Source organism: Rattus rattus, chromosome 9, assembly GCF_011064425.1.
Source record: "Rattus rattus isolate New Zealand chromosome 9, Rrattus_CSIRO_v1, whole genome shotgun sequence".
In the NCBI taxonomy this organism is placed as follows: domain Eukaryota; kingdom Metazoa; phylum Chordata; class Mammalia; order Rodentia; family Muridae; genus Rattus; species Rattus rattus.
The window spans coordinates 3,973,447-3,987,569 of NC_046162.1; positions in this window are offsets into that span (position 1 = coordinate 3,973,447).

Sequence of the window (14,123 nt, forward strand, 5' to 3'; positions counted from 1 at the left end):
TATGCTTTTTTCAATTTGGTTAAATATTTATCACATAAAAACTTGACATACTCTAAAGAATATCTAGCATATTCTATATATAATATATAAAATATATAATAAATGTATTAGAATGTTTAATAGAAAACCTGTACATTGAGATATATGCATGTCATTTGTCATAATATATTTGTGATTACATATATATTCATCTGGCCTTGAACTCATAGAAATCTGTCTGACTCTGCCTCCCAAGTACCGGGATTAAAGGCATGTGCCACCACTGCCCAGTGACATTGAGGCCTATTTTAGACAGCCTATAACATTAACTATTACAATGTGGTTTTGCATGTAATTTGCATTTTCCCGACAACAATAAACTTGAGCTCATCAAGCATTTGGATGAGTTTCCTTGCATTTAAATCTCCTGTCTCTTGTGTCTCCGATGGCTCTCATTCGTATTCATTAAGAATTTATTATGGAATTATTAATATACTCAGTACATTATCCATAGCTCAACTTTTAAATCTTTTGATGGAAGCTTGATGAATAAAAGTTTAAATTTTAAGATAGCTCAATTATTTATCTTCTTCTATAGGATTGTACATTTTGTGCTTGATTTCATAAATACTGACTCATTCTAAGGAAGTCTGTTGTCTTCTAGAAGCTTTATCTTTTATCTTTACACTTAAATCGTCAGTATATCTGTGATTAACAGTATAGACAAATCGAGATTAATGTTTTCATTTGAATATTCTGTTATGATGCTAATCACAAAGGACAGTGCACACTCTCCTCATCTCCAAGGGAAACCTCGGACTTTCACTACTAAGTAATGCTTACTTCAGGTTTTTCTCTATTAGTTTTTGTTTCATCTGATTGTGGGGGTTTGGGTGAGAATGGGCCCCATAGGCTCATCTGCTTGAATGCTTGGCTCCCAGCTGTTTGGGAAGGATTGGGAGGCGTGGCCTTGCTGGAAGAGGTGTGCACTAGGGGTGGGCTTTGAGGTTTCAAAAGGCCAAGTCATTCCAGTTGGCCTCCTCCCACTGCCTGGTGCCTATGGATCAGATGCAGGCTGTCAGCCACGGCTCCGACACTACGCTGGCTTGCTAGCTGTCATGTGCTTCACCGTGTCATGGGAAGCCCCCAAAGCTGTAAGCAAGCCCCTGATTAAATGACTTCTTTTATAGGTTGCCATAGTCACGATGTCTACGTCACAGCAATTACGAAGACACAGATCCTTAATCAGATTAAGATCTGATTTTAGATCAGTGCCCTCAGAGGTGCAGAGGAGAGAGGGGAGAGATGGAGAAGGCTGTCTTCCAGATGTGACATGACCTTTGGCCTATAACTCACAGCGCGTGTGACTATCTGTGTCGAGCTCATTGGCATTCTGACATGGATGGGTTAGGGGCTCCTGAGGCCTCACCCCTCCCTGAAGAGCTATTAGCAGTTCATGGAGGAAGGAAAGGAGAGGAAGACATCATCAGTGCTTTGATAAATAATCCCCTATGGCAAGAATTTTCTCTCTGGGAAGGGAGTGGGGGTGGAGGAGGGAGTGGGTGACTAGGTGACTCCTTCTTAGGTCTCAATGGCAAACCAGAGCTGAATTCCACCAAAGTTCACCATGAACTGATGAATATTAATTACAGATCATGGATCAGGGATTGAAGGATCAGAAAACAGTTATATGGGAAGGTCTGCACCCAGCATGGAAGATGGCTTCCCCTTGGCTGCACAGGTGGAATCCCTTTTCCGCAGTCTTCCTCAGTCTATACACTCTAGCCCCGTCCTAGATCTCAAGGCCAAGCGCCATCAAGGAGGCACTACACACACTTGGCTAAGGATAGGCAGGCGGCTGGCCTCCTCCTTCTATGAGGAGATGCTAACGGTCAGCAAGCCCAGCCCTCATGATCTGCAGTCACAGCTAGTCTTAGGAAGGGACAGTTGCTCTGCTCCAAGGGCAGCGCTGTACAGCACCCCCAGTCACATGCATGTGAACAACCTTAATTAAAATCAGTGGACCACAAGTTAGTAATATCGACAACAGCAGCAGCAACGACAAGAGACATGAAAATAAAAGGGGGTGGAGAGTTGGAAAGAAGAAAAAGTTCAGTAGGAGGAAGACGGGAGAAGAGGTGATAAGAGGGTAAATCATCATCGAAATACATTCTGTACATACACACACACACACACACACACACACACACACACACACACACACATACATGAAATTGTCAAATAATACTATTGACCAAAAAGTCCTGAAAACATCACTGGACAGAGTGTAATTCAAAACTCAAAGAGATAGACTACTTGTGTCTCAAAAAGTAAGGGGTGTTCCATTTTGAATACACTTGGTGCTGCCCTCTTAACGGAAAGTTCTGGTTCCTTTGCTCAAGCTTGAGAAAGACTGCAATGGGTTTGACCCAACTCAAAATTCCACAAAGCCTTTCTCACCATGGGTATACGCACCAGAATTTCCAGGAGGAAGTAGGAGTTCTTAACGGTGTTCTCCCAACTGGGAACAGCATATTGCATGAGACATGAATTCTGACTGTTGCTGCCGTATGCTTTAGATTTTTCCAGTGGCCTGGGGAATCATTCAACGAGACCAGACCCTGGGAATTCTAAGTGGGCTTGACCCAGCAGCTATGGAAGATGGTGTTCACCCCACAGGCTGCCATTCAGGGGAGAAGAATTTGAGACCTGGTGCCAGGTTCTGTCATGGCCTCTGTCTGGTCAGTTCTCGTGTGTTTTCCTGCATAGGCTGAAACTGGGTAGAAGTCATTCACATGCCTCCAACAATAATTTTCCCTTATTTTAGTTTTAATAACAACTTGAATCTGGCCTGGGATGACCTGATTGGGAAAGTCATGAATGTCTCTAAGCTGGGAAAGCCTGTGCACTGTGTTTATGAAGCAGAGTCTGAAATGTCACCCAGTGCTTGTTTTAAGAGATCAGGCTTCAACAACCTTGGTTGCCAGAACCCTGTGCCCCACGATTGCAATTTTGTTTCTTACCAGTGTTGCAGAAGTAGCAGCTGAAACCACACAGTTGACTGGGGAGAGAAAGAAGAAAATTCAAGAAGAGAAGACGGAGAGAATTTATTAATATTACGAGGGAGTTAAATATCTCACATGGGAGCTCTCCTGCTTGGGTGTTCCGTGCCACGGTTGCTGTGAAACTGAAGTGCACATAGGAAAACCAAGCCTTTACTACAGGAAACTTTGCTGTGAAAATGATTCCATTTGGTTTACGGCACAGTAGATTTCTGCAAGCATCCCCTGGAAGTTCCCACTAACAAGGGCTTTTGTCCTCTTTAGATGTTGACCTCAGCTGACCCTCCGCAACTCTCTTACATTGTGGCCAGATTTTACAATGTTACCTCCACCTCCTACAGCATAGTCTCTACAGATGTTAATTCTTTTTTATTTCATGCAGGTGTCTTTCCTGGACACCGAGGTTCCTCCATAACTGATGTCGTGAATGGTGCTACAGTAAACATCGATGTGCCAGTATATATGCGATATGTTGAGTTGAAGTGATACAGCTGAGCTGCCTGCTAGATCTGTTTTTAATGTTTCAAAGAACCTCCACACTCATTTCCAAGAGGTTGGAACACTTTACATTCCCACCAGTAGCGTCTACGGATTCCCCTTTGTCCACATTCTTTCCAGCACGTGTTTTCTTAATGACCGCCATTTTGACTGGGGTGAGGTAAAAGCTCAGAGTAGCTTTGACTGGCATTTCTGTGATGGCCAGTGAGGCTGAGCAGCTTTGTTTATTGGCCGTGTTGGTCTTTTATCCCGAGGATGTATCTACATGTCTGGTTTTGTTCCAGTATCACAGCTCTTCTTGTTACTGTGTTTCCACAGTATAACTTGAAATAGCTATTGTGATCCCTCTTGCATTATATTATTATTATTATTATTATTATTATTATTATTATTATTATTATTACTACTACTACTACTACTACTACTACTACTACTACTACTACTACTCTGGGTTGTGCTGGTTATCCCAAATCTTATGGTGTTCAGATGAATTTTAAGATTGCTTTTTAAAAAAAAGTCTGTGAAAGGACACACGATGGCATCGTGGCCAACTGACAGAGGTTCTGTTCGACTTGTATTTAAATTGTCTGAGTGTTTTACCCTTTAAAAATAAATCTATTACAAAACTAAAAAAAAAAGTCTGTGAAGAATTGTGTTGGAATTTCGATGGGGTAAGGGTTGCACTGAATCCGTAGTTTGCTTTCAGTAAGGTAGAGATTTTCACAGTGTAATTTTTCCAATTCATAAGCACGGGCGGCCTTTCCATCTTTTCGTGGCGGCCTTCCTCATTTTCTCAGTATTTTAAAGATGTCACTGGATAGCTCTTTAGCTTTCTCACTTCGTTCTGTCCCAATTTTTCTTTTTTCTGAGACAATTCCCCCCCCCCCCGATTTACTTCTCAGCATGTTTTTGCTGGTATATAAGAAGACTGTTGGGTTTTTTTCGTATGTTAACTTTCTATTTTGGCACTTTGCTGAAAGTCATTATCAGTTCCAAGAGTGGTTTCTGGTTTTTGTGTATAGAATCTTGTGATCTGCATGTGAAGAGACTTTATTTCTTCCCTATTTTTCCAACATAATTATTATTTGGGTTTTTCATACAATGCACCCCATCACTCTCACTTTGCATTTCTCCCAGGTCTACCTTCCCACCCTTGAGCCCTCCCCACCAAAAAGAAGAAAAAAATGATACCAAAGTCTAATTTGTGTTACCCAAATACTCACTAGAGCGTGGTCAAGCTCTTGGTGGCCAGCCCCTTAAAGATAACCGAGTCCTTCTCCACCTGCACCCCTGACAGAAGCCATGACTGTGAGGGGCTACACTTCAGCATCCTTTTCGTAGGTTTTTAGGACTCTCAATGGCTTCCTGTGTGGGCTGTTTCTTTTCTTATGGTAGGGGAGGTTGTCACAGAAGTCTTCAGTGTCTCTCATCCTCAGTTATGATACCTACCCATCCTGGATGCTACTGCAAAAGAAGCTTCCTTGCTCATAACAACCATCAGCAGCCTGGATCATGGACCTCCACATGGCCTCCAGCAGCAGCACAGGAAGCAAACCTCAACGTGGTCCTCCGAGGCAGCACGGACCATGCAAGGACTTCAGCTTGGCTTCCAGTGGCAGCACAGATCACAGACATCACCATGGTCTCCTGCGAGATCAGGATGATCATAGACATCAACATGGCCTCTGGTGGCCGCACAGACTGTAGAGGTTTAATCCAGAAAAATGACATGGTTTTCATCTGGAATATCTTGCTACTATCCAGGGCCAGGGAGTGGATTGGGGGCAAGAGTCTGCATGAGCTCTAGGCTTCCTCTCCTATCATTCCACTGCACATTCATCCATAAAGTGGCATTGCAAACCGCTGTGTGTCATGGGATATATAGAAAGAGCTTTACATGTAAATACTTAGTGCAAAGAGTCACTGGTCTTGTTCAAGGGTTCTGATTTCTAAAGCACCACAGATACCGGACTACTGCTGAGACTCATCTTGGATATCCTGCTGTTGCCCAGAGCCAGGGTGGTCTTGGGGCTGGGCGGTGGGCGGAGGGTGGGGGTTGGGGTACAGGATCTATGCAAGCACCAGGCTGCTGCACACTTGGGCCCTTGGTGCCATCCCATTAGCATGACCAATCGGCTTGTGCCTGTAGCCCATGGGTTCTCCTACCCTGCTCTCCCCTCCTCAAACCTTCTAGCCAGCAGAGGACTTCCCTACTCAGAGAGGACAAGCTCCGTTGTCACCTGCTAGCTGCACTCCTCTCTCATCAACACGGGGCTCTGCCGCCATTTTCTTTTCAGTTTCACGAGACAATTTTTTAAAAAGCATCTTCCCATAAGATTCTCTCTCTCTCTCTCTCTCTCTCTCTCTCTCTCTCTCTCTTTCTCTCTCTCTCTCTCTCGTTGTTCTGTAGCTACTGCGGGCTCTGCAGACTCATCCTCCACACCCAAGTCTTGCCTCAGAACCTCCATGGGTTTCTCAGGCTGCTAGGAGTAGTTCCATGATTCTGCTGGTACCGGTGCGTGCCTCTCTCCCTGCCTCTCTTCCTCCTTACCTCCCCCCTCCCTTCTTTTTTCTTCCTTTCTAAGTAAGATTTATTTTTATTATCTTATGTGCATGTATGCACGCAGATCTGTGAAGGAATACCATTTGCAAGCAGGTGCCAGAGGAAGCCAGAAGGACCCCTTAAGCCGCAGTTCCCCGTTTGCATACATGTTTCTTCCTTATCTTGTCTTGCTTATCCTGCCTTAGTTAAGACTTCAGGAAGGTACATGCCATTTGGTAAGAGTGGAGAGAGTGGACATTCCTCTCTTGTTCCTGGTTTTAGAATTATGTCGCCTGCAAGTTGAGATGCATGACTTCTCTCCCTATTTCTACTCCTTTCATTTCTTGACCTTGTCTTGTTCTGGCTAAGACTTCGAGTATTCTATAGAATAGGAACAAGAAGAGCAGATGACTTGTCTTTAGGTTAGTGGGGTCGTGCATGCTTTGAGGTTTTCTCCACTTAGGGCAAACTTATCAAGACATTAATACTTCTTTATTCGGTAGTTTTTTCATCCTTCATTCCTTTCCTTCACTCCCTCTTCCTTCCTTCCTTTTTCTTTCTTTGTTTCTTTCTTTGTTTCTCTCTCCTCTTTCTTTCTTTCTCTCTTTCCCTCTTTCTCTCTCTCTCTCTCTCCCTCTCTCTCTCTCTCTCTCTTTCTTTCTTTCTTTTCTGTTTAACAACCCTGACCACAAAGTTTCCCCTCAACCAAACATAGCAAGTTGTAGTAAGACTAGGCACCTCCCTCAGATTAAGGCTGGATAAGGCAACCAAGTAGGACATGTCTCTAATTTTATACTCTAAAGAATTTAGAGCTATAATCTCCCTCTTAGCACCACCTTAATTGTAGCCCCACAGGTTTTGGTATACAGTCGCTACAATTTCATTTAATTCTAGGAATTCATGAATTCTCATCTTGACGTACTCAGTGGCCCATTTGTTGCTCGCGTGTTCTCCATGTGTCCGTGGGCTTTCTGTAGTGTCTCTTATGACTGATTTCCAGCAACTGATTTTTATTGTTCCACTGTGATCAGAAAGAATCTAGGAAGTTACCTCAACTTTCTGTACTTAGACTGCCCTTGCACCCTCATAGATGATCTATTGCATTCCATAGACAGCCAAGAAGAGCCTATGGTCTCTAGTGCTTGGGTGGCATGTTCTGTTGATGTCTGTTAAGACCATTTTCCCTATGGTATTCCTTAGTACTACTGTTTCTGTTTGTTTGTTTATATCTCTGGATGACTTGTCTCTTAGTGTGAGTGTGGCATTGAAGTCATTACTTCTGTGTTGGCCTTAATCTGTGGCTTGAATATTGGTATTAGTTTTTATGAAATTGGGTGCACTCGAACTTGAGGTATTTAAATTGTAACATCTCTTGATAAATTGTTCGTTTGCAGAATTTTTCTTTATCTCTGATTAGTTTCGTCTTGAAGTCTATTCTTTGTTAGATATTAGAATAGCAGAGCTTGCTTGAGTCCTGGCTCCATTTGCTTGGAATACTTTTCTCCATCCTTTCACGATAATTGGAGGTGGGTACCAAATGTTTTTAAACAAAGTCTCAATCATTCGATTTACTAATGAAGACTCTGGAGCCAGATGCTGAAAGAGAGGCAGAGAAAGCACCCAGCTGACCTTCCTCCACAGCTAACATCCCAAAAGGAAAAGGGAGCTCTCCTCCACATCTCAAAAACCCTTCAACTGAATGTCCCTCCCTTCTACTTCCTGTGTGTCTCTCTATCCATCCTTCTGACTTCCTCTTACTCTCTATGGATTTTTCCCCTGTGTTCACTCCCTGTCAATCGCTTGCCTGCTCCACCACTGGACCTGTGGTTGACTTTATTTAATCTTGTTTACAATAAAGAAAAAGCTCTTGGATTAAACGTATGTGCTGAGGCCGAGCCACACCATAACTAAAAACAGTTTTTTTTTCCAGTAAACAACACAATTTTAGGGTTCACAGTGTGACCAAATATCCTGCCACTATGTGTCCTGTTTTCTAATCCAATTGGCTAGCCTGTGTCTTTTAATTAGAGAACTGAGGCCACTAGTATTCAGATTTATTGCAAAGTGTGATTAATTCCTATTACTTTGTTGATTTTATGGTGTTTGTTCTGTTGACCTCAATTCGTGCAGTAGCTACCCTCGCAGCGTGTCTTTTCATTGAAGAGTCTTGGATGTGTACGTCTGCCCCTTCATTCTGAGATATTCCTTCCCGCATTCTCTGTAAGGCTGCTTTAGTGATCACATTTTTTTTTTTTTTTTTTTTTTTAGGCTGTTGGTATCATGTTTTCTTTCTCCTTCAGTTATGACAGTTTTGCTGGGGAAGTAGTCTGGGTAGGCATCTGAGGTTTTTCAAGGCTTAAATCACATTGCTTCAAGCTCTTGTGGCTGTTAAGGTGCCCGTTGAGAAATCAGCTGTTACTCTGCTGAGTGTGCCTTTATGTGTGGCTTCCTCTCTTACAGCTTTCCGTTCCCTGCCTTGGCTCCATGTATTTCATGTTCTGACCATAATACAGCAGGTGGAGTTTATTTTCTGGTCGAGCCTGTTTGAGGTCCTGTGTGCCTCTTATTAGACACCAATCCCCTAGGTTTGGGAAATCTTCTATGACCTGCGATTCTCTCTCTCCTATGCCCATGATTTGTAGATTCTGTCTTTTTGAGCTGCCACAATGATTCTGCATATTCTTTCCATGAACTTTTTACACTTTTATCATTAAAAAACAAAAGGTACAATTCCTCTCTCTTGCCTTCAAGCCTTGATATTCTCCGTTCTACATCAGAAATTCTTTGGGCAGGGCATTCTACTGAAGTTTTCATTTTTTTTTCATCTTTATTAACTTGGGTATTTCTTATTTACATTTCGATTGTTATTCCCTTTCCCGATTTCCAGGCCAACATCCTCCTAACCCCTTCTCCTTCCCTTCTCCATCGGTGTTCCCCTCTCCATCCTCCCCTCATTACCGACTGCCCTCTCCCCAACAATCACGTTCACTGGGGGTTCAGTCTTGGCAGGACCAAGGGCTTCCCCTTCCACTGGTGCTCTTACTAGAATATTCATTGCTACCTATGAGGTTAGAGTCCAGGGTCAGTCCATGTATAGTCTTTGGGTGGTGGCTTAGTCCCTGGAAGCTCTGGTTGGTTGGTGTTGTTGTTCATATGGGGTCTCGAGCCCCTTCAAGCTCTTCCAGTCCTTTCTCTGATTCCTTCAACGGGGGCCGGTTCTCAGTTCAGTGGTTTGCTGTTGGCATTCGCCTATGTATTTGCTGTATTCTGGCTGTGTCTCTCAGGAGAGATCTACATCCAGTTCCTGTCGGCCTGCACTTCTTTGTTTCATCCATCTTATCTAATTGGGTGGCTGTATATGTATGGGCCACATGTGGGGCAGGCTCTGAATGGGTGTTCCTTCTGCCTCTGTTTTAATCTTTGCCTCTCTCTTCCCTGCCAAGGGTATTCTTGTTCCCCTTTTAAAGAAGGAGTGAAGCATTCGCATTTTGATCATCCATCTTGAGTTTCATGTGTTCTGTGCATCTAGGATAATTCGAGCATTTGGGCTAATATCCACTTATCAATGAGTGCATACCATGTGTGTTTTTCTGTGATTGGGTTACCTTATTCAGGATGATATTTTCCAGTTCCATCCATTTGCCTATGAATTTCATAAAGTCATTGTTTTTGATAGCTGAGTAGTATTCCATTGTGTAGATGTACCACATTTTCTGTATCCATTCCTCTGTTGAAGGGCTTCTGGGTTCTTTCCAGCTTCTGGCTATTATAAATAAGGCTGCTATGAACATAGTGGAGCACGTGTCTTTGTTATATGTCGGGGCATCTTTTGGGTATGTGCCCAGGAGTGGTATAGCTGGGTCCTCAGGTAGTTCAATGTCCAATTGAAGTTTTCATTTTTAATTTTTTCATTCCCAGTTTCATTTCTGTTCTCCTCCCCCACTTAGTATTTCTGTCTCTGATTGACCGCTACTTTTCTGCATAGCACTGCAACAGCCCAGTTGGGAGAGCCTTACGCTGAATTGTCTCTCATATCTTCATTTCATTTTGATTAGCTGTCTGTGGGGTTATTTTTTTGAGGGGGTGGAGTTCAGTCAGCACATTTGTACCCTCTTAACATTCATTCAGGGATTTATTTGTGTGTTTTATTAATTTGTTGAACATGTTTGCAACTGTCCTTCTGCACTTGTGCCCTCTATTTTCTCTTAGTTGCCCTCCTATGGGACTGGTGATTCTTGGGCAGCAAAGCATGTGGTCTTGGTTTTTTCGTGATCCTCCTGCCTCTGCCTCCTTCGGCAAATCCTACCAGCGTGTGCCACCAAAACTGGCTTGGTTTTTTCGTATTGCTTGTATTATAAGGTATCTGGAGCCAGGTCGCTAGTGACATTTTAATATCATGTTTTGACCCAAACATAGACTGAATGCACTCAGACTTGTGCAGTGGTTGCAGGTCCTGTATAGAAGGTTGGAGGGGCTTTAGGTAGTCAGGAGCAGGAAGGGGTAGGGAGAAGGAGTAGGCTTGTAGTGCCAGACGGGTGATAGAGGTATTGGGGATTCCTAAGCAGGGAGGGTCTAGGCTGAGGTGTGTGAGCCTTGGTCTCCAGGCTGTATGAGGCAGCTGGAGGGTCTCTGTTAGGCTGAGAGCAGGACTTTGGGGAGGAAGCCTGGGCTCACTCATAAGGCTCCCCAGCAGTCAGTGAGCAGCGTTTTAGAGTCCCAGGCTGATAGGAGCCAGCAGAAGAGGCACAGGGTTCTGAATGGTGCCAGAAGGGACTGGAGATGGGGGAGCTTGAGGGAGCTGAGCTGGGAGGAGCTGGAGGAGAGGAGAAGTTAGTGTGAGGGTTCACTTATGGGAGGGTTCTCTGGATCTCCCTCCTGGGGCAGTCTCCTCCTGGGGGTTTTGCAACCAGGAACCCAGCACCACCAAGGAACATTTGTGGAGCAGATTTGTAAAGCATAGCAGTGCTAGGTGCTGCCCCAGAGTGAGCCACTGAATCCTCACAAGTACCCTGTGACACGGGCACCGTGGTTCCCTTTATCTACAAGTTATACCTTGTAAGATACCCACTCGATGTCTGAAAACTTGGAGACTACTAGACCCCACACAGTCTCTTCTCTTTTTTTTTTTTTTTTTTTTTCGTGTCAAGCCAGAGAGGAGAGAGAGAGAGAGAGAGAGAGAGAGAGAGAGAGAGAGAGAGATGGAGATGGGCGGAAGGAAGAGTGAGTGTGAGGAGGAATAGTGAGAGAGTCCTGTAGCTTTATTCACCACTTATATACCCAAGTCTCCAGGTAGAAAATAACTGGGAAGCACAGTGGGAGACCCTGGCTCGTGACTACCTGGCTGTGACTTCAGTAACAAAAGACCGACTAGGAGATCTGAATTAATTAGGGAGAAATCCGAGAAGGCCAGCCTAAATCTCAAGGATAAAGGCTGAGGAAGTAAAAGGCAGAAGTAAATTGACCACCACCCAGGTGTGGTCCAGGTGTGTCAGTTCCACATGCATCAGCCGGGCTCAGCAGAGGTCATGCAGTGGAGACACGGTATTTACTACTTGGTCTTTTCTTCCTGTGCCAGAATACATGGGAGAGGCCTCTGTCCAACAATCCCATGACTTTTACTGTGGCCATGCAGTTACAAAGCGGCCAGGCCCAAATCCAATATGGCACTACATCTCCCCCGTTATTCTTTTAACCATTAGGTGGAAGTAGTGGTCTGAGAGAGATCAGACATGCCTCACAGAGTGCCCAGCTCGGCCATGGTGAGCCACTCTTGCAGTTAGGACTGCACCCCAATGGCTAGGAGTGAACTTATGCTGTAACACACCGTTCTGGGCTATACGTGTGTGTTTATTGGGGGAGAAACTGGGCAGAGGAGCATTGATCGGCCCGTACGTTTAAACGGGGTGTAGCTACCTCTGTCTTAGGATCGACCTCTCAAACCCCAGCCTTATCTGTCACAGGATCACCTTGTCGCCCTCAAGGCTCCATGTCTAGATTAGTCAAGGGTCAGAGGAAGTTGCCCGTCACTGAGAATAGCTACATCAGGTCATCTTCTCATTCCTCTTACTTGAGCCCAGGGGCGAAGGAGCAGGGGCCAGATGGCATTAATTTAGGAGATTGTGGAAGTTGAGCCTCTCCCGATAAGTAGTGGGCACCTCATCTGGTTCTCCTCAGCTGCTACCACCAAGGGCCGTAGTCAAGCCACTCCTATAATAAAATTTAGAATTCCCAATTGTTAGCAACTACTCCAGAAAGTTCACCCACTGTGCTTGCCTAACAATAGATTGGGGGAGGGTAACTCCAGACACTGCAGACACAATGGCTGCAGCAGTAATGGCTGCTACAATAGCAGCAAAAATGCCAAGGTCTTTCCCAGGACAGTTCAGGATCAGTCATTCTCTGGAACAACCAGCAGGCAATGGAACCATTTCTGAGATCTGCAGAGCCAGGCAGAGTTCCCAGTCCACAGCAGCTTCACGCAGGCAGCAGTGCACAGAGGGTCGGAGCGCAGGGCTGTAGGACGGGACACACTGACTGCAGCAACGCCAGAATTTCTGTGATGACAAAGATGAGGGGGAATCCTCCATCTTCCTCTAAGGGCACAGGAATGACTCCAGGAACCTGAACTAGGAGAGCTGAATCTTCATGCTCCCAGGATCAGCATGGCTCACCAGACACTCAGGCAGCTGGCACACTCCTGTAGCATCCTGTAGAAAAAACACAAACATTCCCTCTTCCCCATATAAAATACCTGGACAGGATCATGCCAATATGTGGATCTTTCTATTTCACCTAGGCGGAAGTATGCCTAGTTGTAGGGAGCCATAAACCTTGGCATCCAAAATTTAAAATTGAAATAAAAGGAGCATTATCAAAGTTCTAACTTCTTACATTGAAGAAGCAACAAAATTACATAATATAAGGCTATTAGCCACTCTTTTGTAAAAATTTTAATGATATCACTTCATGGGCTCTCTAAAATTATAAGCAAGCTCACAAAATAAAAACTCACAATCGCCAGGATGTAAACAAACTGCATAAAAACAATCCTCTAAATCTATCTTGAAATGGCAGTTGGAGTAAGCAAACAGGCAATAATGCTCTCACAAGTTCTAAAACCTCATCAATCCTTTGTAAATCCTGTAGCAATCTTTACCTGTTTGATTTTTCCTCAATTATAAATAAATTTAAGTTAGTCAATGTAACACTGGCAATCCTTAATCAAATCCTCAAGTTCTCCTTGTAACACCAGACCACCACCACAAGGTCACCTGAGTCCTGAGTAAGTGACTAGGCGGCTGTCCTTGGGGCAGTGGAATTAGCATTAAAATACACATAACTTCAGGGCAAACTACGACTTTGGAAAGCAAAACTCAACCTCCAACAAACTAGTCTCCAAAACACCGAGTCTATCCTTCATGCTACTAAGTTTGACTGCCAATTCGTACATATGAACGCACGATGGTGCGGTCTCCAATACCTCAAGAAAGAGACATTGCCCTAAATTCTTTTAGAAGCCTGGTTTCTACAATAAGAGTCCCATAAAAATATTATCTCAATTTAGACCTATTTCCCTAGGTTGGCTCATGCCACATGTTGTCTAGAATGACTCCATCCAAATTACCAGCTTTATGTCAACTTTCTGTTACCAATATTATACCTTTTTAACCATATCCAATAACTTAAAAGCCAATAGTCCATAACCAAGGCATGTAGAGCATATTTATACATTTAAAACCAATCAGAAACAAAATTGAAGTGGCTACACCTATCTTTAATATTTAGACCAAGCACCATTTTTACTTTTCTAGCTATGATTTTAAGAGAAGCACCTTGTAAGTCAGGGATTTTTCTAAGAGAAACAGCCATCAGCTCCTGTACCAAAGAAGCTGAGGGGCTGCTGGCGCCTTTAGGATCGGCTAGTGTAAACATTTAGCCAGCCCCCTGGGGAGCTTGCCCAGCAGACTTAGGCTTCTAGCTACAGATGTAGGCTCCAAAAGCCAATTGAAACCTTTTATTTATTTGTACCTTTTTTGAAAGGA